The 20,287-nt window shown below is 52.1% G+C and overlaps 1 long non-coding RNA gene across 1 annotated transcript in view; it reads right to left on the reverse strand.

Annotated features, from left to right (window-relative positions):
• Positions 1-20,287, reverse strand: part of LOC144772086 (uncharacterized) — a 77,714-nt gene that overhangs the window by 31,749 nt on the left and 25,678 nt on the right. The window lies entirely within an intron of this gene.

Below are 20,287 nucleotides of genomic sequence, written 5' to 3' on the forward strand. Positions count from 1 at the left end.
CCTTTTTCTTTACTCTAACTGATTTGTATATCATACATTTAAAAGACGACCCAAGTTTCCTAGGGGTACTGCTCGTATTCTTTTCAGTTCATCCCTCTAGAAATTTGGCGTGTATCATAACGATCGTTAAGTGATAAAAGAGAGAGAAAATAAGAGGGAGGATTTAACAGGACCTCTTTAACTTAAAATTGCAATATGCTTGCCGAATGAACTTTGTTAGTCTTATGTTTAAGTCAGTGTTTTCAGGGTTCAAGGCCACAATAATGGCTTGCCTGCTGGTTCGAGCGCCCAGCCTGTTCCATTCTGCTTTTAGTTTGCACCTGCGTTGGGAGTTGAAGGCTGGGCAAAGGCAAACCACGTGTAACAGTGTTTCGGCTGTTGTACCGCACCCTCTGCATGTTAGATCTTCCGCCGTGCGTCTCCAGGGTGGTAAGTCTTGCAGGAACCGCCAGTCACCCATTCTAATGGCTATAAAGCTACGTTTTAGAAACAGTGGGTATGTGCAGGAGAGATAAGCGGCAGGAACTAGCCGGCTATAGGAGTTTACAAGGGCCCAAGAATGGCTCCGTTTTGAAAAGAGTCCTTTGTCTGTAATAAGTGATCTCATTCTTACACATTTTTGATAGCAGTTTTAAACGCTGTCTGACTAGGGTTAAGAGCCCATAGGTCTCCTGCTGACATTTGTTGGATATAGTCCTTGAAGAGGCGACCAAACGTTCCTCCTGGGTTTTTCTGGGAGATTTCTAGCCAGACTAAGGATTCTAGTGAGTCTGGGTCAGCCTGCCTCAGCCTGTGACACAGGTTAAGGTATACACCAATATGGGAAACCTCATAGTTTGGTAGCCCCATCTCCAATCTTATCTGTGCGGCAGATGCAGAGGTTGGCAACTGGAGGACCTTTTTATAGATTTTGGTGGTATGTTGGTTTAGGGCCGTATTCAGTTTACCCTTGAATGTCTCTATCCCGTATGATAGGGTGGGGCCGATTTTCGCTCTCAGGACTTCCAAGAGGGGCAAAAAAGTTGGACCTGAGAGATTTTTCGAAAGCTTAGTTAGAGATACTGCAAGAGTCGTGGCTTTAACTGCTATCTCATGGCGCTGTTTTATAAGGTTGCCCCTTGAATCCAGGTGGACGCCAAGATATTTATACGATTGACCTATCACGAGGCTTATGTTGTTAAAGGACCACCCACCTCCAACATATCGTTTCTTCCCAAAGGGAACTACTTGAGTTTTCTTTAAATTGACTTCTAATTGGTTCACCAATGTATAACGAAGCAGTGTGTCAAGAAGCCTTTGCAGCCCGACCCTGGTAAGACTGAAGAGAACAAGGTCATCGGCGTATAACAGATTGCTAAGTGCCGTGCCTCCCACCTTTGGAGGATGACTATTGGTTTCATCCAGGGTCGACGACAAGTCTGCTATGAACAGATTAAAGAGCTGGGGGGCCAGACGCATCCCTGCTTGACACCTCTCGTTGTCATAAATTTGCGCGAGAGATGCGTGCCGGACCCTAGCTTCACTCGGACCCAGGTACGAGAGTGAAGTTGGATAATTGCCTCCAATAGTTTGTCAGGGATCCCCCAATTCCTAAGTTTTTCCCATAAAGCCGCCCTGGGGACCCTGTCAAATGCTGCTTTGAAATCGACAAAGCAGCATAGCACTGTCCTAGATGTTAAGAGAGCTTTATCGACAATGGTTGACACTGCTAGAAGATTTGTCATGGTCCCTGAATTGGCAACAAACCCCGTTTGATTCATCGGAATCCGGTTGTGTTCCTTTGCCCATAGCTTTAAGTCCTCCAGAAGGAGGCCTGCATAGTGCTTAGCCTCAATGTCCAAAAGAGCAATGAGTCTGTAGTTGTTAGGGGCTGCGCGGGTTCCTGAATTATAAATTGGGTGTATTATTGCACCCCGCCATGATTCTGGGATAGTTGCGGTTCTCAGGGCATAGTTGAATAGGTTTGTTAGGGTTCCTGACCAAAAAGGAATATCATATTTAAAGAGGTTCTGTGGTAGGCCATTTGGGCCTGGTGCTCCGTCTGATCTTGCTTTAGTCATAGTCGACGCTACTCTGTCCTGGGACACCTGAAAGCCCATATTAAGAGGACTTGGCAGCTCAGTGGGTGCACTCCACTTACTGCTGGCCTCGGTATCAGTCTCTCCTGGCGGGCCACCTCCTGTGGGATCTAGATGTTCTGAGGACCTGAAATGTTCTGTGAGGTATGATGCCCATTCAGACCCTTGTATATTTGCTGATCCAAAGCTTGAGGTACTCGGGTTCGTGCGGTTAACCAGGGCCCAGAATTTTTTGGGGTTTTTGCTCTTACTCTCCCACACCAATTTGCACCAAAATTGATTTTCGTGTTTTTGTTTGTCTTTGATGATCGCCAGCCTGAATGACTTTTGGGCAGCATGATAGAGATTTAAACATTCACTGTTCCCAGGGTGTTTTGCAAGTGACCGCAGGGCATTATTCCTGGCTTTCTTAAGTACCTTTGACTGTAATGAGAGTTTAAATTTGTAGCACTGGTTTGTCCTTTGGGCCTGCTGTTTTACTGGAAAACAACTAGTCAGGTAGGTGCACAGCGTCGTCCATGTTACAATGGGGGAGGCATCATGTTCGTTTCCGCTTTTTATACGTTCCATGCATACCTGTAAGATGGACGGGCTGATGTCTTCGCTCCACTTGAGGCGCTTAAGATTTTCCGTATATGTTCCCCGACACGTTGGAGGTGCGGGTTTGTGCTTCACTGGGTTTGTGTTAAGAGATATCACCTGAGACCTGTGGTCGCTTTCAGGACGTGGATGAATACGAAAGTCGGACAAACAGTGAAGCAGATCAGCGTTGCAAATGGTGTAGTCCAGATAGGAGTGTTTGCTACCATTTGTCCAGGACCAGTTCGGGGGAGTATCCCCCGCCGACCTGCCATTCAGTACCAGGTAGCCGGCGCTGTAAAGTTTCGTCACACAGATCTCACCCAGACCACAGTGGGCTAGGTTAGTTGGTTTGGTTTGTGTCACGGCCTCAGTGATGGGGAATAAGAAGGGCCCGTTGATGTCTGCTAGTTCCCCCTGAAATAGGTTGGTATTAAAATCCCCCGTGGCAATGCAATCTGAGTTGGGATGTTCCGCAGCTATGTCGCACATTATTTCCGTTAGGCGTGCCAGGTGTCCTTTTTTTGTACGTGTATTTGGATTGATGTATACATTTAAAAGGAAAAGTGGGCGCTGTTTTCGCCATGAGGTAATTTTGACCCCGAGTAGCCAGTCTTCCTCAAAGCTTAGCCGTGAGATTGGGCCTTTTAAATTGTTTGATATGTATAGTGAAAGGCCGCCTTTGGCATGGCCGTAGCGGCTATCCCTGAGAGCAGGTTTCCATAATTCAATATAGCCGATGACGGGAAATCCATCTGTAGCCCAGGTTTCCTGTAGGGCTATTACAGCATGTTCGCATAGGAAAGATAAAGTATCAGGGTGCGTGATTTTCTGTTGAAGGCCGCTAATATTCCATGAACACATAAAAAAGGTGGAATCGGCTTCTGGAGTGGGAGCGGTTGTAGATTCCACTACTAGAAGAGTTGGCACTGCTTGGAGTTTGTAATTATGGGAAGAGGGCTCTACTTCAGAAGGTCAATCTGTGCTTGTGGTTGACAAAATTGCTGGGAGCCATTCCCAGCCTTGACTTGTTTCAACATTGGAGGCCACTGTTGGAGGAGTTTTGTACAGTTCCTCGGGTCCTCCCCGTTTTTTAGAATCGAATATGGTCTTGAATGAAGCACTGGACAGGTAATGCCAGTGTTTCGCGGGGGTGTTGGCTGGGTTAATAGGGAGATGGGGTAGCCTGGAGTGGAGTATGAATACACACTAATGCCCCAATCCCGCAGAGTGGTCTTGTGGTTCAAAAAGGCCCCTGCCCAGCTTGCCGATTTAAATGATACCAGCGTTACCTCAGACGGTTGAGTACCTCTTGGTGGGAGGAATTCGATGGATTCTATATCCTCCGATGCCAGGCCTGCAAGCCCCGGAATGCCTTCCACTAATTTTATTATGTTAGATCTATTGAGAATATCTTGTCGACCCTTTGATTTGTATTCTGGTGCCAGTATGATGTGGAAGAGTAAGGAATCATTTTTATTCTCTTTTTTGGGAGCGCTTTGCGGCGACTTGTTAATTTTATTGCTGAACAGGCTTGTATCTGGTTTCTGCTCCTGTTGCGTTGAATAGTTGGACACCTTCAATGGGAGATGACCGGTTTTTGGAACGGTTATTTTTTGGTTGTGGATTGTTTTTGTGAGATTCAATCTTGTTTTTGCGGTATCCACACAGAGAGGAGTTGTGGCCGACACTAGGTTAGATTTTATTAATGTAACTGTGGGCCCTATTGGGTTTCACTCGATGAGTTTGGTCGTTGGATTTTCCGTAGCTGTGCTTGATTCTTCAATTGCTGCTCCCATAACTGGCTCGGTTGGGTCTTGGGGACCCCCAGAAGATGGCTGGGTGACACTTGTTGGTAAATCCCCTTTTGATTTGCAGGCGCTTGGAGTTGCTGAAGTTGTTGGTGTGTCCGTCTCACTTGAGGCTTTCTTATCAACTGCCTTCACAAAGAGGGGAAAGAATTCCTGGTGTGCGGCATTCGCTTTTGTGCTTATTTTGTTTCTGCGTTTGCGCTGACGTTTGCGGTCTCTCTTGATGCATGGTAGCGGAGGGGCTGTCGACGCTTCCAGTTTGGAGGGTACCAGGGTCACTGGGCTGGCCATTGGCCTGGTCGCTAGGTTATCCATGCAGATTGTGTGTCTGGAGGGGACCCCGACGTTTTCAGTCGTCACTTCGGTCGGGTCAGAGCCCCTTGTTGCTGGTTGAAAGTGGCCGCTTTTTGGCTGATCGTTTAGCTGGTTTGTACATGGTTCTGTTCCTCCACTTGACTTTGTGCCTTTTTTTATAATGGGCCACGGGTCAGCAGAATCTTGGTCCGTTTTTGATGGTTTTTGCTGTTGCAGAGCGAGATTTGTGGATAAGTTACCCCCCTTCAGCGACTTGACTTCCTTTATAACACTGGATAGAAAGACTGGGAGCGAAGAAAGTGAGTTAATGATTGGGGAGCAACAGCAGACCGATTGTACGAGCTTAGTCGAAGCTTGTGCTCCTAGTATTAGGTTGTTCAGTTTGTCAAGTTTGTTATCTATCCCTGCCGTGAATAGGGCCAGGGTGTTCAGGAGGTCAACCTGCACGTCCAGTTTATCCGAGTGATAATTTAATGCATTGACTGTTTGTTGAAACGTTAGAAGGAGTTGTGACCAAACTCCAGTTGCTGTTGAGTCTTCTTTTTTAGAATTAATGTCTGGCCTATGATTGATGGAATTTTCGGTGTTTTTGAAGAAAAATGAAAGATCCGCTAAAAACTGGTCATTCGGATCGGTTTTCTTAGTTGTTTTTTGAGGGGGTGTTATTTTTGATGCTGGTGGTGAAAGTATGTTGTACTTAGGACTTGACACGACTTTGTCGATGGACTGGAGATTTGACGTGACCAGACACTGATTAAATGTGTTTATGGCTTGCGGTGAATGGGGCATTTGGGCAGTGATATCGCACACTTCGGAATTTTGCACGTGTATTTGTGCAAAAGTTGGTTGTCACTGGAGACCCATTGTACGTTCCTTTGGAGTAGCATGCTCTTGTTGGGGGGTAAGTACAAGGGAGTCAGGTCTCTGTTTTTGATCTGAGAAAGAACTTCGGGTGGATTGCAGGTCCACCGGAGAGGATTGGAGCAGGCATACTCCTTGCTTGTCCGCACCTCCGGTTAAAAGTTGCTGACCTGATTGGAGCTGTGGTTGAAAAATAACTGGGAGGTTTTGCTTGGGGCTTGCATCCCCGGGCCAAGCCGAGATCGAGTTGTTGAAAGTTGATCCGAAAATATACATTCCCGGGGGTTGAGCAGACTTTTTGGATTTCATTGACCGCTGTAATGGGGATAGTAGGTGTGGAGGGGGCGCGCTTATTTCGGCCAGTTGGTCCAGGGCTCCGGGCCTTACTGCCTCCTGAGACTGGGGCTGTGGATGAGTATCAATCAGAGTTGGTGTTTTTTTAAAATAGGCCAATAAGTTTGAATGCTTCATGGTTTTTGGCATATCTGAGCTCTTGTCTTTCTGACTTGGGTGGGTGTAGCAGGTTGGAGATGATTTTGCTGCGGTCGCTGTTTCCTCGGGACCCGGGAGGGATGAATGGCTACCCAGGCGGGATTCCCTTTTGGCTGCCCGCTGCTTTGTATTCCTCCATTTGGGCGCCGCTGTGATCTTTCGTACCTTCCCCGATCTCATTGCCTCAATTCGGTGGGGCTAAGGTGAGCTACAAAGGCTATTAGGAACCCGAAAGTAGTCCAAAGGAGAGGGTTGCTATAGCCTTAGGTCTCCGATAGCTATGCAATGGCTCTGCTGTTGAGGGGTTGGAAGAAATTCTGTAGTCTTGAAGCACTGATGGATCAGGTCAGTATATTCCCTCCGAGGGCACTGCAGCTGGTTGGATCACCCCGATCGGGTCCGCTATAGTTTGACTGACCCTGTCGTCGGAGGCAGCCCAGTTGGATAATGGGTGATTATTTAAGTGACGCTATGGCGTGCACCTGTGCGCTGTCTGTGCTTGACGGCGCCCTAAGGTGCTTGACGGTACCTTAGGGTGTAGCACCCCCCTGCTCCTTTGTTTCCCAGCCCCTTCCGCCTAACCCTCGACTGCTGGCACACACCGCACCCCCCAAGACAGGTCTCAGGGAGAGTCTAAGCCTTGGGTAGGGCCACACAGGTAAGGGGTTAGTGTGTGTAACCAGGTCTGGCCGACTCAACCAGTTGATGTCCTGAACTTGCTGAGCGCGGTTAGGCCGGCTGTCACAGGGCAGACTCTGGGGAGGGGGGGCAGGGGGAGCAGCCCCAGAGCTAAAAAGAATGGCTGGATACCTCACACGCCCGACCAGCCAGGCTGGCGGGTGAATTGCGCAAGAGTGCTGATGCAAGGCAAGGCGATGCAGGGATGCAGGGCAGAGCACACCAGGCAGCCTTCTAGGCAGGCAGGAGCAACACAAAGGATACCTGGGAGACACCCAGCGATTCTCCGAGGTAGGGGGTCTCTCCGCGGGCAGGTAGCGGCTCTACGCGACTGCGTGCATTTCAGGGGAGAGGGGGGAGGACTTACACTGCGTTTTTGTCGAGCAGTTCTTGCTGGCCCGCCCTACCCCGCCACAGCCGACAATCCGACAACAACCGGCAGCCTGACAGTGGTGGGGCACCTCACCGCACCCTCACTCCCTCCCACACGGATTAGCCGACTTACCGGCACACCACCGCTCTCACCGGAAACCCGACTTGGCCCGAACCGAAGCTCACGGGACCCTGCGCGGCTTCCCGGCCAGGCCCGCACAGCTCGCTGCAATCCTGCAATCCTGCCACAGCCACCGTCAGCCTCCGCCCTCCTCACACATGCCACACCTGCCTGGCGGCTCGTCCGACGATCAGCCGCAGTTTTCGTTAGTGGGGCGCGGCCTCGTCAATTGCAAAGTTATGCTATGTTATCTCACGGAGTTGCCAATTTTGGGCTTATTTACTGGGCTATCACATGTGATATACACTAAGGGGCTCATTAGGATGGCGGAGGGAAGGACGACCGCTGTCCTGGAGTAGGCAGAAAAAGCCTTATTTCCGTCGGCCTGCCGCGGACAGTCCGACCGCCATATTAGGATGGGAAAAACTGTCAAAACTCCGTACGCGGTGGACGAGAACGCACCGCCGCGGAATTATACCCAACCCCGCGGCAGACGTAACCAATCCAGAGACACCGCTGTACGGAATGACGTCTCCAACCGTGCCCCAAATCACGATGGCGGAAAACACACATAAAACCGCTGCGGAAAAACAACCTGCCTGAACACGGCGGATTCCCCACAGCTAACAAACCACACATTGCGAAGATACCCACCACAAGCAGCTCGCCCACATGGACCCAGCGCTACACGCTTTTCCGATACTCTTCGCGATCCTCCACCAGCAAGTCATGGACCATCATCGACGACGACGCAGGTACGCTACACACCATTTACTTCCGGAAGGGGATAACCTGGCAGGGCCGTGACGTTGGGAGGGGGAGTGTCATGTCACAGGAAATACATTGACGAACGCACCAAAATATACACAATGGAAGTACACAACCAGGAATGACAGCGACAAACCTTAAAACATGATTCATTAGCTTTATTCAACATAATAGGTGCATAATATCAGAAAATCCAAGAGCATGGGCATTGTGCCCAACAGAGCAGGTATATCATTGGCAGCACGTGAGAGGGCATAATTCAGTATCAGAACAGCAACAGGGCAGTGTGCCCAACACAGCAGGTACATCATTGGCAGCACGTGAGAGGGCAGAATGCAGTATCAGAACAGCAACAGGGCAGTGTGCCCAACACAGCAGGTACATCATTGGCAGCACGTGAGAGGGCAGAATGCACTATCAGAACAGCAACAGGGCATTTTGGACAACAGAGCAGGTACATCATTGGCAGCACGTGAGAGGGCAGAATGCAGTATCAGAATAGCAACAGGGCATTGTGCCCAACAGAGCAGGTATATCAGAGGCAGCACGAGAGAGGGGCTAAGTGCATCAACAGTCCATTGCACTGGACAGGTCCATTAGAGGCAGCACGTGAGAGGGGCTAAGTGCATCAACAGTCCATTGCACTGGACAGGTCCATCAGAGGCAGCACGTGAGAGGGGCTAAGTGCATCAACAGTCTATTGCACTGGACAGGTCCATCAGAGGCAACACGTGAGAAGGGCAAAGTGCATCAACAGTCCATTGCACTGGACAGGTCCATCAGAGGCAGCACGTGAGAGGGGCTAAGTGCATCAACAGTCCATTGCACTGGACAGGTCCATTAGAGGCAGGACGTGAAAGGGGCTAAGTGCATCAACAGTCCATTGCACTGGACAGGTCCATCAGAGGAAGCACATGAGAGGGCAGAATGCAGTATCAGAACAGCAACAGTGCAGTGTGCCCAACAGAGCAGGTACATCAGAGGCAGTAAGCGAGAGGGCAGAATGCAGTATCAGAACAGCAACAGGGCAGTGTGCCCAACACAGCAGGTACATCAGAGGCAGTAAACGAGAGGGCAGAATGCAGTATCAGAACAGCAACAGGGCAGTGTGCCCAACACAGCAGGTAAATGATTGGCATCACGTGAGAGGGCAGAATGCAGTATCAGAACAGCAACAGGGCAGTGTGCCCAACAGAGCAGGTACATCATTGGCAGCACGTGAGAGGGCAGAATGCAGTATCAGAACAGCATCAGGGCAGTGTGCCCAACAGAGCAGGTACATCAGAGGCAGTAAACGAGAGGGCAGAATGCAGTATCAGAACAGCAACAGGGCATTTTGGACAACAGAGCAGGTACATCATTGGCATCACGTGAGAGGGCAGAATGCAGTATCAGAACAGCAACAGGGCAGTGTGGACAACAGAGCAGGTACATTATTGGCTAGCCAAGAACATGTTTCAAGCGACCCCTCACAAGGAGATTAACAAAACATAGGTGGTTACATTCGACAATCTACACACAAACTTAAATGACATGTGACTGATGGCAACTAGACCTCACACCACAGAATCTGGTGGACTGCTTGAACAACTCGCCTCGGACACACCGCCAGCACCAGCAACAGGAAGGTGAGACACAGCCGCCGATCTACTGACTGACACATGAGCCATAGACCCAGACACACCGCCAGCACCAGCAACAGGAATGTGAGACACAGCCACCGATCTACTGACTGACACATGAGCCATAGACCCAGACACGCCGCCAGCACTAGAAACAGGAGTGTGAGACACAGCCACAGCTGTGGTGACTGACACATGTGCCATAGACCCAGACACACCGCCAGCACCAGAAACAGGAGTGTGAGACACAGCCACCGATCTACTCACTGACACATGTGCCATAGACCCAGACACACCGCCAGCACCAGAAACAGGAGTGTGAGACACAGCCACTGATCTACTCACTGACACATGTGCCATAGACCCAGACACACCGCCAGCACCAGAAACAGGAGTGTGAGACACAGCCACCGATCTACTCACTGACACATGTGCCATAGACCCAGACACAGCGCCAGCACCAGCACCAGGAGTGTGAGACACAGTCACAGCTGTAGTGACTGACACATGAGCCCTAGACCCAGACACACTTGCCGGACATGTCCCTGTACACTAACCAACAAATACCACGCCTGCACCTGACACATGTGAGTGAACAGCAGCTGAGCCACTAGGACCACTGAAATGGTGAGCCACAGGGCTGTATGGGCCAGGAGGCAGGGTGGCTCTGGGAGCTGGGGACAGCTGTACTGTAGCGACATTGGGGTGTTCAGGTCTCACTGGTGTGTGTCTCTATTTCTTTGTGAAACGTAGGGGTACCCCGGACATGCCTGGACTGGTAAGTGGAGTGGCATCACCAGACATCAAAGGTGTATCATGTGCTTGTGGTGGTCTGCTCTCTGGGGACGTGCTGAACCCTGCCTGCCGTTTGCTGTGTGCCTGCCTTCTGCCCTCTGCATCATGTGTAATGGGTGAAGCAACAACAGTGTACTCCTTCCTCTGCTTCAGTGGGCCGTGGATGGGAGTAGAGGTATGGGGGGACTCCACCGCTGATACATGTGTTGTACGTTCCTTAAACATCATCCTCAGTGCAGCCAGGGGTGAAATATGCCTGTCCTTGATGGTGCTCGTGTCCATGGGAGAACCCCTGGCCATGGGATGTGCCTTGGACGTCGGAGGTGTCCTGTCCCTGGAATGGCCCTGATCCCTTCCCGGTGCCCTGTCCCTGGGTGCAGACATGTCCATTGTAGTGTCCCTCTCCTTTGAAGCTACCCTGATCTTGGGAGGTGCCCTCGCCTTGGTACTGTCCTTGTCCTTGGGAGTGTCCCTGCTCTTGGGAGGTGGCCTTTCCTTGGTACTGTCCTTGTCCCTGGGAGTGTCCCTGCTCTTGGGAGGTGGCCTTTCCTTGGTACTGTCCTTGGGAGTGTCCCTGCTCTTGGGAGGTGGCCTTTCCTTGGTACTGTCCTTGTCCTTGGGAGTGTCCCTGCTCTTGGGAGGTGCCCTTTCCTTGGTACTGTCCTTGTCCTTGGGAGTGTCCCTGCTCTTTTGAGTGTCCCTGCTCTTGGGAGGTGGCCTTGGCTTGGGAGTCACGTTGGTGGGGGATGGCTGTGTAGCATGTGAATCCATTTCCATACACAACCCTCCATGATCATGTCTGTCAACTCCAGTGTTGGACACGCCGTCTTCGGATAAATAGATCACAGGCTTAGGGGATGGTGTCTGTGCCCTCCGTGCCCTGCCTTGCTGCCTGTGGCTGCTCCTAGTGTAATAACCAGAATAAGAGGCCTGGTCTGAAGACTCACTCTCCCCTGTAACATGAAGTGGTGTGGATGGTTGTACAGAAGTAGCACCCTGTCTATGCGACTGTACAATGGCTGAGGACACAGTGTTTGCCAATGACTGAACTGTTGTGTGGAGACCAGCAATATCGCCATGCATCCCCTCCATGAATGCCACCACCTGCCCCAACTTCCTATCGTGGTCTTGGAATGCATTGATCATGTTGGTCTGCCCTACACACAGCTGTCGCAGCAGATCAACAGCCTCTGCACAAAGTGCACTTTGTGTCACTGGGGCAGGGGCGGCGGTTCCTGCACCGAAGGCAACTCTGCTCCCCTCCTCTGGCGAGCACGAGCAGTACATGTTGCTGTGGGTGGCAGTGTGGGCCCTGTGTGCTGTGTCCCGACTGAAGGTGTCGATTGCCCACTCCCTGTCTGTGCCAACAGTGGGGACTCACCAACATTTTCTGAGGAGGAAGGCGATGGTGTTTCCATATGCGAGTCCTCAGGGACGGTCCTGTCCCCCTCTCCGGGGCTGCCCTCTTCAGTGTCAGTCTGCGTGTGTGTGACCTCTGATTCGGAAGCATTGCCACCACTCATCGCCGTCGTCTGCGGGTTAGTGCCCTCTGCCAAAGCTGAAATAGAGAGAAACGCGGTGTGAGTAAGTGCCGCACACACGTACTGAAGGACAACGGATCTAGGATTCAATTACATACATTGTACATGTAGCACACATCCTGCACACGTCCCAGCCCTACTATCTGCAAACATGTCATGCCATAGGACCACAGACCTCAACGGCATGCCCTGGAACCCTCCACTACCAAGCAAGTGGGCTGTCCACCTGGCGGACATGGATGCCAACGCCTACTCCGCTAATGGCACCAGCATGGTATTTCACATAAACATACGCACCACGGAAGCCACTACTGTGTCCGAGCAGCAATACATGCATTGCAGGCCCAAGTAACATACACATACAATCTGCTTACCGCTACTTTGCTGTGGTTCCCCACTCAGCTGGGCGGACAGGTCAGGATGCGTCACAGCAATGATACGGTGCATAAGAGGGGTCATGGTGCGGTGGGCCAGACGTGTAGATCTTGGAATCATCCCCAGTGTCATCTCCGCCACAATCTTGCTAAGCCTGGAGATGTCGTCCCAGCGCTTGTGGCAGTGTGTGTGTCGTCTATTGAACCCCTCCACTGCCCGTACATCACGTGCTATCGTCCTCCACACGGCCTTGCGAACGTGCAGCTTTACCTGCCTTGATGGGAGACAAGAGGGTAAAGTAAGTGGACAGTATGATATGCACAAACATCGCAGGAACACGATTCAACATGCAGCCATGCTCAGCACTACACATGTAAAGATCCCACAGCACACCGGCAGGCCTGCAGAAGACAGGAGACACTGAACACCTCATGACCAACAACATGTACACCACTGTATTTACCACCTGTCTGGGTGCACCGTAGAGCCGTTGGTAGTGGCTGAGCACACCGTCCACAAGGACATCCAGCTCCGCTGCGGTGAAGGGACGCGACCGGCTCTCTCGCACTCCCTCCATGGCAAGGTCCTGGACTGTGGCACAACAGCAGCAGCCGTTGGTCAGCTCAGCAGCAGCAGGTCGAGGTGATGGTCACAGGCAGCAGCCGTTGGTCAGCTCAGCAGCAGCAGGTCGAGGTGATGGTCACAGGCAGCAGCCGGTGGTCAGCTCAGCAGCAGCAGGTCGAGGTGATGGTCACAGGCAGCAGCCGTTGGTCAGCTCAGCAGCAGCAGGTCGTCAGCTCAGCAGCAGCAGGTCGAAGTGATGGTCACAGGCAGCAGCCGTTGGTGAGCTCAGCAGCAGCAGGTCGAGGTGATGGCCACAGGCAGCACTGGATCAAAGCAGTGAATGTGTGCTTGTGAAAGTCACACATATATAGGGACCAGAGCCCATGTCAGTGGCACACGTGGCCAGCTATTGGTTCCCCCTGGAAGCCTCATTCGAAAAGGCCCAATGACAGGCCCTGGTGTGGCGGTGCACTGTTTCCGCCATTTTCGATGGCGCATACGCGCCCCGCGTGACCCCTTCCCATTGGCTGCCTGTGCACGTGCCGTCACGGACACACATCGGCAACCGCAAGTGCGCACTTCCGCGACGGTTGCATCTTTTGCAACAATGTTCAATCAGTGGCGCCACCATGGCGGTGCACGCATTCCGCGGGGGAGGTGCAGGCCTAAACATCCTTCTGATGATGTCAATTTGCATCATCCACCGTATACAGTCCCTGCCCGGCCCGGTGCACAACCGCCGTGCCAGGCCGGTCACCCACCACTGGGCCAGGCCGGTCACCCACTGCCGTGCCAGGCCGGTCACCCACCGCCGTGCCAGGCCGGTCACCCACCACCGGGCCAGGCCGGTCACCCACCGCCGTGCCAGGCCGGTCACCCACCGCCGGGCCGGACACTGGTGGGTGACCGGCCTGGCACGGCAGTGGGTGACCGGCCTGGCACGGCGGTTATGCACCGGGCCTGGCCCGGCGGTGGGTGACCGGCCTGGCCCGGCGGTGGGTGACTGGCCTGGCACGGCGGTGGGTGACCGGCCTGGCACGGCGGTGGGTGACCAGCCTGGCACGGCGGTGAGTGACCGGCCTGGCACGGCGGTGGGCGACCGGCCTGGCACGGCGGTGGGTGACCGGCCTGGCACGGCGGTGGGTGACCGGGTGTAGTTAGCTTCTATAGATGAAGCACGCAGGTGGAACTTGTAAATATTAGGTTTATTCGCAGCACAGAAATAAACAAGCAGATCAACATCTGGCCAGGCACCAACTGCCAGCATAACAATTCTTAAGTAGAATCATGACTTTAGGAACACACTAAAGTTCCACATAAGAAACAGATGAAACAGACTAAATGGATAACGCTATTTACAACACCGGGCCGGCCCGGCGGTGTGTGAACGGCCAGGCACTGCGGTGGGTGACCGGCCTGGCCCGGCGGTGGGTGACCGGGCCTGGCACGGACGGTGTACGGTGGATGATGCAACGTGACTGTAAGGGGGGTCATGAACTGCCATCTCCATTGACATCATCAGAAGGATGTGTAGGCCGGCACCGCCCCCGCGGAATGCGTCCACCGCCATGGTGGCGCCACTGATTGAACATTGTTGCAAGAGAAGCATCCGTCCCGGAAGCTTGCACATGCGGTTGATGATGTGTGACCGTGACGGTCCGTGGACATGCAGCCAATGGGATGAGGGAACGCGGGGCGCGTATGCCCATTTGGAAATCGCGGAAGCAGTGCACCGCCATGGCGGCGCCAATGTTGTTAATATTTGGACCGCTGCACCGTGCTGTATAGTCCGCTCTTGCGTTATGAGGGTTGTGACCGTGCTGCCGAAACTGCATCTGTCATGCACTGTATCATGTGTGTTCATACTATGCCCATTGATGTGCACACAATGTGCTACACATGTGCATGTCGACGTGTTGACGTCTTGTATTTCCCTACATACGTTTCAAATACTTCACATCTACACAGTACATCAGGCCTGTCTCGCCACATTCTGAATCTGTTGTCAGTGTGTAGTTAATGTGTACTAATAACAATGGTGGGGGTCCACATGCATTCTGTGTATGCGTATGTGTGTTGCCTGTTTGACCATGCATGTAATGAGCGGATGCTCACCATTGTCAGTCTTGTCATTGGTGCATGATGACATGGAGTGTGTGTAGCATTATTCTTTTGTGTTTGCACGTGCATGTGTGACTGTGAAAATTGGGTCCTAACACATGTCTTGTTGGCAGTAATGTTGACATGAGACTAAGTTGTATTGTACATGTTGACGCACTTCATGTTGCTAGTGGCAGCACATTGTTCATAGGGCACTCCGTATTGTCATAACTTTCTGATATGTCACACATATGACTATTGTCCACAACATTTATCTTCTTGCTAGTGTTGGCTTACATGTGATGGAGTTGCACAGCCATGCGTTGTTTGTAAGTTGACTTATATCACGTCTACTCCCACACAGGAGGGCTCCAAATGTCCATCGCCCATACACTGTGCTGGAGGATATGGTTGACGAGGAGGTGATCAGGAAATTCCGGCTAGATCGACGTAGATTGATGGAGCTTGTAGACCAATTGTCTCCTCATCTGCAGCCACGAAGGATGTATCCTGGTTCCATTACACCCACAGCTAAGGTGATGGCGGCACTACACTTTTTTGCTACTGGCACCATTCAGTACACAGTTGGACATGCCGGGGGGATGTCACAGTCCATGTTCAGCATGGTACTTCGGGATGTTCTAAAAGCCATGATGCTGTACAAGGATGACTACATACATTTCCCACGGCCAGCAGAGTTGGCAGCAGTCAAAGCAGACTTCTATGCACTGGGCCAGATACCACACGTAGTGGGTTCCATTGATGGCACACATATCGATCTCATTCCACCTCGGGCACGTGAGCCGGTATATAGGAATAGGAAGCACTTTCATTCGCTCAACGTGCAGGTGGTGTGCCTGGCCGACAACATCATCTCCCATGTGTGTGCAAGATTCCCAGGCTCCGCACATGACTCCCACATCATGCGGAGCAGCATTGTCCCCCAACTGATGGCTAATCTGCGTCCAGGACACACGTGGCTTGTTGGTGAGTATGCTGTGGGGACATTTGTGATTTCTGTGTGGCATGGGGTACCCACCTATTCTGGTTGTGATATTTGTGTCTGTCATCCACCTACATAGGCGACTCGGCGTACCCAAACCGGCCCTGGCTCCTGAGTCCCATACGTAATCCTACTACAGCGGGTGAAATGCGCTACAGTGATGCCCATGGAAGGACACGTAGAGTGGTGGAACGTACTTTTGGACTGCTAAAGTCCAGGTTTCGGTGCCTGGATAAGACCGGAGGGGCCCGCCTTACTCACCAGGCAAAGTATGAAGGATCGTGATTGCCTGCTGCATGCTCCACAACCTGGCAGTGCGCAATAACATTGAACTGATCTTGGACCCTGAAGACCAAGAAGTTCCTCGGCCCCCCATCCCACCCATGTCGACTGATGAGGATAGTGGTGAGGAGGAAGGTGTGGACCAGAGGCGTCAGCTCATTGATCGCTATTTCCCTTGAATGTGAGTGACTACCTCTTGTGCCGGTTGACAATGCGTTATGTATGTTTGCTGGTGGTGTGTGGATGTGGTGTTCATCAGCTGCCTGTTCTGGTATGTTATGTTTGCATGTGTGTGTATTTATTTCTCTGGACATGCAAGTCTCCATGATGTGTGTCCTCTCATCCACTGATTTTGTGATGGGTGTGATTTGTGGAATTTTACACTGCTGTGTGTTGTGATGGTTGTGATTCACTTACCTGACGTGTGTTTGCTGTCTCTGATTTTCCCTAGGTCACTCCCACCAGCGGCAGGATTCTGTACGACATGGTTCCCTGCACCAGGTCAGGTCTGTTTCTGAGACAATCATGTGAATAAACATGGAGTCAACACATCATTGAGTGTGTAAGTGAAATTTATTTACAGGTTGTGCATTGGTGCTGGTGGATATATATACAAGTAAGTGTTGGGTGGGGGAGTGTGAGTTGAAGGTCATGGTAGATGAAATGTCCGTGCTGACACCACATTGCGTGATGTCCGGCTAGTCCAGCAGACCTGTGCCAATACTTGGCGTGGTGGGACAGGATAGTTTGCGGGTGGATGGGAGCCTCAGGCAGGGTAACAGTCATTGTCGGCCCCTCTTTGAACGTGTAGATGGAGCATCCCCACTGCTCTCCCCTCCATCCAGCCTCGGACGGCCCCTCCGTCTTGGAGGCGGTGCGGAGTCAGCTTGTGGGGCAGGTTGCTCAGGGGCCACATCCGTCTCCAGGGGCACAGGTGGCGGTGGCGGTGGCGGTGGTGTTGCTGACCGTGGCGGCTGGACACTTGGTTCAGGGGGGGGGGTGTTGCGTTCTAACCATACCCTCCACAATGATGTGTGCTGGGCCAGGAGGTCCACTATTTGGCCAATGCGGCTGTCAATGGACCGCAACACGTTGGTGTTGTTAACTGAGTCCTGGTGTGCACGATCAGCATGTCCCTGCCCACGATCATAGGAAGCCTGGACTCTGCCTAGGGCTTCCAGTGCCTCAGCGCAAGGATGGGGTGGGTGTCCTTCCCCAGCTCGCGGGGTGTGAGGTACTCCTGCTTGACGGATGTTGCCTCGGCTCTCTCCTTTCCCGTCCACTCCCTGCTTGCCTGGGATGTTGATGTCCCTGCGTCTAGCGGTGGGTCAGGCAGGGTGGCACAGGCTGGAGTGGTGGTAATGGTGGTGGTGGTGGTCTACAGCTCACTGTGGCAGGTGTTGCAGGAGTGACACAGGCCATGGTTGTTGAGGCAGGGATTTCCAGTGTGCCAGATGGCCCTGGCAGGGTGCATTGGCCCGCTTCCTCCTCCGCACCGGAGCTGGCTGTGGCATCGTCCCCAGAGAGTCCTGGATGTGAGTGAGGAGAATGTTGCGGCGGGTTGCTGGTTCCACCAGTCAAATTGTGATCACCTGTGGGAAAAGATTTTGATGATCAATACATTGGACATGACATGTTTTGATTGCCATACATTACTTTTCAGTGTCCTCTCTCACACACCCCACCCTCCCTGTGGAAATGGGGGCCTGTTGGGAGTTGTAGTTGTGACCTCTCTCACATACCCCGCAACCCACCACCCTCCCTGTGGACATGGGGGCCTGTGGGAGTTGTAGTGCTGGTCTAACACACACCCCACCCACCTCTCACACACACCCGACCCACCAACACCCTCCCGGTGGACATGGGGGCCTGTTGGGAGTTGTAGTTGTGACCTCTCTCACACTCCCCACCCTCCACCACCCTCCCTGTGGACATGGGGGCCTGTTGGGAGTTGTAGTTGTGACCTCTCTCACACACCCCACCCTCCACCACCCTCCCTGTGGACATGGGGGCCTGTTGGGAGTTGTAGTTGTGACCTCTCTCACACACCCCGCCCTCCACCACCCTCCCTGTGGACATGGGGGCCTGTTGGGAGTTGTAGTGCTGGTCTAACACACACCCCACCCACCTCTCACACACACCCGACCCACCAACACCCTCCCTGTGGACATGGGGGCCTGTTGGGAGTCGTTTACATTTTGGTGAGTATGTAGCCCACATGCATAGGTTAGGGCCTGGGAGCTTTTTCATCTCAGTTGTGTGAGGCAGGCCATGTCTATGTGCTTGTGGTGCTTGGTTTTTACTTACCAGCCTCTTCTCCTTCCTCAATTCCTCCAGGCTCTCTGGGTGCAGTATGCCCAGCACCTTTTCCTCCCAATCGGTATAGGGTATGGGCTCCGGGGGTGTGCCTCCGCCAGTGTGATGTGCTCGCAGATGCTTTTTCGCACGGATGCCTCTGACCCTGGTTTTTAGGTCATGCCACCGCCTCTGGATCTCGTGCTTTATCCTTGGCACGGTCCCTGACGCATTCACCCGAGTTACTATCCTGTCCCACATGTGATTTTTCTGGGCCATGGTGGTCTGCTGGACTAGTGTCCCGAATAAGTGGGGTTCAACATGGATTATTTCATCCACCATGACCTTCAACTCTGTCTCCGTGAATTTTTTTTTTTTTGGGTGCCATGGTGTGTGGTCCTCAAGGTGTGGGTTGATTGTTTTGGGAGGTGCAGGTGTGTGGTGTGTAGGAATGGTGTGGTGAGTGTTTGTATGGTGGGTGTGTTTGGGTGGTGGTTGTATGTGTGCAATTTGTCTCTGCTGTTCGTCGTCTCGGGCCTCTTGCTAGCAGCTATGCTGTGATGCAAAGGATTGTGGTAGTGGGTGGGAGTAATTTTATAGTCTGTGTCGTGGTTGTGTCCCAATGGTTGATGGCAGTCAGGTGCTAGGTGGATGTGTTGACATCAGTGGATTAGTAGGTGCTTGGGGGGTTGTGATTGGTGTGGGTGTTTCAGGTGGGTGGGTGTCCTGTGAAGTGTGTTTTGTATTTACTTCCGTCAGCCATTTGTGAATTGGTTTGACGGTAGGGATGGTGTCCGTGTTGTCCTTTCGCTGGGATGCTGGGTTTCACGTTGCATTGTTTCCGCAGCGGTCGTGGATGGAGGTGAGTTCCGTGGGACTGGCGGCGTTATCCTTATCGCGGGAACGAAGCATCCGCAGGTATTGCGGTGGCTGTGCCTGTTCCCGCGGTCATGTTCGTCCGCGGCGGACGGTGTTTCTTAGGTTCCGTCTGCTTGCGGCGGTCTCAGGTGTACTCCGTCCGCCGCGGACGGGGTTTGATGTACTCCGTCCGCCGCGGACGGAGTTTAATGGCATTTTTATCCTAATCGCAATGGCGGTTTCTCCGCGGCGCGGTCGGGAGTATCTTGGCCGCGTCAGTGGCGGACGGATCCCGTTTCCGTCCGCCATCCTAATCGACCCCTATGTACAGAATGGAGAGGATGGTATCTGATTTTTGATGAACACAACAAAGATTATTGGATAGATATCAATTTCCCACTAACTATATTTGTTAAACAATTTTTACATGGTTAAGTCCAGAATGACAAAAGCAGACTTTTGTTTGGGAAAGGAGACTCTGAACATTATTTTATTAAGATTTCATTGATTTAATATGTTGTAGATTGAATTGTCTTTATCCTCCACTTCATTTGGGAGGTTTGTTTAATATTGTGTAGATTGCATTGTTTTTCTCTTGCACTTTATGTAGTTATTGCTTTACTAGTTTTGATTTCACTTTGTGCAACACTTAGAACTTTGCCTCTCATAAGATGGCACTGGCTGTAGCATCTACGTGGGTCTGCTTTCTGTGTTGTTGAATTTGGTTTTATTTAAAATCTGTACTTCACTATTGTCGTCATGTGAACACGTCATGGG

This window comes from Lissotriton helveticus, chromosome 8, assembly GCF_964261635.1.
Source record: "Lissotriton helveticus chromosome 8, aLisHel1.1, whole genome shotgun sequence".
Classification (NCBI taxonomy): Eukaryota; Metazoa; Chordata; class Amphibia; order Caudata; family Salamandridae; genus Lissotriton; species Lissotriton helveticus.